Here is a 4,482-nt window from a genome sequence, read left to right on the forward strand (position 1 = left end):
CTGCTCATCTATTCCTCCTACCAAAGTGGATAACCTCACATTTTTCCACATGATATTCCATCAGCCGCTTTCTTGCCCATTCACTAAGTCTATCCAAATCCCCTTGAAGCCACTTTGCATCTTCCTCACAACACATTCCCACCTAATTTTGTGTCATCTGCAAACTTGGAAATACTATATTTAGTCCCCACATCCAAATCAATGATATATATTGTGAACAACTGGGGCCCAAGCACTGATCCCTGTGGTACCAAACTAGTCACAGCCTGCCAACGCAAGAATGACCCATTTATTCCTACTCTCTGTTTTCTGCCTGTTAACCAATCCTTAATCCATGCCAGTATATTACCTCCTATCCCATGTGCTTTAATTTTGCTAACTAATCTCCTGTGGGCGACTTTATCAAAAGCCTTCTGAACATCCAAGTATACCACATCCACCGACTCCCCTTTATCAATTCTGTTAGTAACATCATCAAAAAACTCCAACAGCTTCGCCAAACGTGATTTCCCATTCATTAATCCATGTTGACCACGTTGACTTCCGAGATTGGAAGGAAGCTCATGTACTTCCCATTTTCCAAATCGGCGACAAATCAGAGCCAGGGAACTACGGGTCCATCAGTGTGAGCTCGATCACAGGGAAGATGCTTGAAGGGATCAGAGAGATGCCGTTTCTGATCACTGGGGAAGAGAAGGAGCCATTAGAGATACTCAACGTGGCTTCCAGAAAAAAAGATCGCATCTTAGAAACTTGTTTGTGTTTTGTGAAGAAGTTGCTGTGTTGGTGGATGAGGGGAATCCGGTTGACATTGTCTATCTCGGGGTGTAATCCAACAACAACTTGTATTTACATAGGTTGTGGGTCTGGAGGAGGTTACAGAAATACTGAGGATCCGGTTGACATTGTCTATCTCAGGGGTGTTAAACTCATTTTCCCTGGTGGGTCTGATCCGATATCCTGGCACTGGGTGAGGGCCACATTCAGCAGAAGTTATTAAAATAGAACTAGATGCAGATAAACTATATCGATACTTACTGACATTTAGATTATATTCACTGCTGCTGCTGCTCCTGATACCTGGCGCCTCTTAGCTTGAAACATCACATCAACACTTGGAGCAAATGACTGGGCTGAGGCCTGTCTTGGATAAAAACACAAGGACCACTTGTCATCACAGAATCATAGAATTCAGCCCATGGTATCTGTGCTGGCTGAAAAAAAGTTATTCAGCCTAATCCCGCTTTCCAGCTCTTGTTCCATAGCCCTCAAGTGCATATCCAAGTGCTTTTTAAAAATGTGATGAGACTCTCCGCCTCTCCCACCCTTTCAGAATTCCAGACCTCCGCTCCCCTCTGGGTTAAACATTTTCTCCTCAACTCACCCCTAACATTTCCACCTATTATTTTAAATCTATGCCTCTTGTTTGTTTTAACTCTCCTGTCTTCCATTGATTTCAATGTCATGGAAACTGACAGTTGGAACCTGTCAGCATTTGAAAGATATTTACAAATGATTCAATTTGGGATCTTTCTCTCTTCTGTCCACTCAAGATTTTAGATAACAGATTTTCCCCTGTGAATATCGAGCTGGACTATTGGGCTGTGATGTGTTTCCTTGTTCATCTTGTTGACTCTAAATACTGAATCTTGTCGTTTCAGTCACCAGATAATCAAGCTCACAACAACAGATTGAGATTGTCTTTTACTGACTTTATTAACAGCACTGTAATAATACAGACAGAGTATAGTTACCCGATCCGGAGAACAGAGATAATACAGTGGATTCAGAGCTCTCTTCTCCACAGGTCTGATTGAACGAGCTGCAGCTACATTGGTGATATTTATATTTAACTTGTTCATTACATTCATGATCTGCCCCTGCTCAAACCATAACCACAAGGATATCTGTGCATTGCTCTGACTGTGAGCACAAGGCTGTGTCACTATCACACACAAATACTGTTTCCTTGTTTCATATCTCCACACAAAGACCATCTCTTTACATAATTGCAGCAGACATAAGCAAGGATGAGGTTCATTAATCTACACCCACATTTCAAAACAGCAAAACACTGGGACAAAGGTTCAGTTATTTTCCATTACAGGTAAAATACAGAGCAGTACAGCAGCACAATGGCAGCTTAACACAGTCTCATCAGGCTCCTGTTAATTATATTTCCTGAGTGGATTTAAATTTAGAGTCATAGAGAGATACAGCACTGAAACAGGCCCTTTGACCCACTGAGTCAGTGCTGACCCAACAACCACCCATTTATACTAATCCTACATTAATCCCACCTTCCCTCAATTCTCCTACCAACCACCTCCACTAGGGGCAATTTACAATGGCCAATTTACCTATCAACCCACAAGTCTTTGGCATGTGGGAGGAAAGCAGAACACCCAGAGGTAATTGACTTCTCCATGAGGGGAAGCAGGTTCTTCCAGTCTACCCTATCTAGGCCCCTCATAATTTTGTACATCTCAATTAAGTCACCCCTCAGCCTCGTCTAATAAGGAAAGCGACCCTAGCCTATCCAATCTTTCCTCATAGCGGCAACTTTCAGGCCCTGGCAATAATGTTGTAAATCTCCTCTGTACTCTCTCCAGAGCAATTATGTCCTTCCTGTAATGTGGTGACCAGAACTGTATGCAGTACTCCAACTGTGGCCTAGCCAGCATTTTATACAGTTCCAGCATTACATTCCTGCTTTTGTATTCTATACTTTGACCAATAAAGAAAAGCATTCCATATGCCTTCTTCACTGCTTTACCAACCTGTCCTGCCACCTTCAGGGACCTGTGGACATGCACTCCGAGGTCTCTCACTTCTTCTACCCCTCTCAATATCCTCCCGTTTATTGTATATTCCCTTGCTGTGTTTGCCCTCCGCAAATGCATTACCTCACATTTCTCTGGATTTAATTCCATTTGCCACTTTTCCGCCCACTCAACCAAACCAACCAACCTCTTTCTGGAGTCTACAGCTATCCTCTTCATATCAACTACACGGCCAATTTTTGCGTCATCAGCAAATTTCCCAATCACTCCTCCCACATTTAAGTCCAAATCATTAATATATACCACAAACAACAAGGGACCCAACACTGAGCCCTGTGGAACGCCACTGGAAACAGCTTTCCATTCGCAAAAACATCCGTCAACCATTACCCTTTGTTTCCTATCACTGAGCCAATTTTGGATCCAACCTGCCACATTCCCCTGCATCCCATAAGCTTTCATTTTACAGACTCGTCTGCCATGTGGGACCTTGTCAAATGCCTTACTAAAATCCATGAAGACCACATCCACTGCACTACCCTCAGCAATCCTCCTTGTTACTTCCACAAAAAACTCAATCAAGTTAGTGAGACATGACCTTCCCTTAACAAATCCATGCTGACTATCCCTGATTAATCCATACCTTTCTAAGTGGCAGTTTAACCTGTCTCCTGTTTAAATCTTTTTGCTTTCTGTGTGGCAGTCTCAATGAACAAAGATATGGCGTTATGAACTATTACTGTTCTTTTCAGTGTCGACTCCGCTCTTTTTCTCTCTATCTGTCATTCCCTATTTCTCTGTTTATGGCTCTCTCTCACCCTGTCTTTTTTTTCTCTCTTTTGCTCTTTCCATCACTGATTTCCTCCTCTGGCTAGTGAATTAGCCCAGGTCTGCGAATAGCACAATTCTTGCTCTGTTGCTTCTATAGGAAATACACAGCATGTGTGCAGTACAGTAGTAAGTAGCCTCAGCTGGGAGGCTGGGTTCATTTTCAGCAGAACTGAAGGGTCACTGACCTGAAACGTTAACTCTGGTGCTTTCTCCACAGATGCTGCCAGACCTGCTGAGTGTTCCCAGCATTTTTTGTTTTTATTTTTATTTAATTGTTTTCACTTGCTCAGTGGAAAAAAAAGCCAGAAGTGGAGTCAGCAGGATTCGAACCTGCACAGGGGAACCCTAATGGATTTCTAGGCTATTGCCTTAACCACTCAGCCATGACTACACACTGCATAGTGTGGCTCGGGTTGTTCATACAAAATCATAAATAACCATTGATTTGGGTGATCTGGACATTCAATAAGAAGATATAAAATAACAGCAGGATCAGGCCATAAGCTCCCTCCAGTCTGCTCTGCCATTTAACAAGATCATGGCTGATCCTCCACATCAACTACAATTTCCCACACAATCCCTAAAGTGCTTGATTCCCTTACAGTCCAAACAATCCATCCATGTCAGCCTTCAATATATTCACCGACTGAGCATCCACAGCTCTCTGGCAGAGACAATTCCAAAGATTCACAACCCTCTGACTGAACAAATGTCTCCTCATCTCAGACTGAAATGATGTTCCTCTTATCCTGACATTCTGCCCCGGGAAACAGCCTTATGTGTCTCCTCATTTCAGGAAGGGAGGGTGACAGAAAGCAGGAAACTACAGGCCAGTTAATCTAACACTAGTCATAGTGAAAATACTGGA

At 42.9% G+C, this 4,482-nt stretch overlaps 1 non-coding gene across 1 annotated transcript; it reads right to left on the reverse strand.

Moving 5' to 3' along the window:
• Window positions 1-3,923: 3,923 nt before the first annotated feature.
• On the reverse strand, window positions 3,924-4,005 carry trnas-aga (transfer RNA serine (anticodon AGA)). Its single transcript has one exon. It is a non-coding gene; the product is annotated as a tRNA-Ser (tRNA).
• Between the last annotated feature and the right edge of the window lie 477 nt (window positions 4,006-4,482).

This window comes from Heterodontus francisci, chromosome 34, assembly GCF_036365525.1.
Source record: "Heterodontus francisci isolate sHetFra1 chromosome 34, sHetFra1.hap1, whole genome shotgun sequence".
NCBI classification, from domain to species: Eukaryota; Metazoa; Chordata; class Chondrichthyes; order Heterodontiformes; family Heterodontidae; genus Heterodontus; species Heterodontus francisci.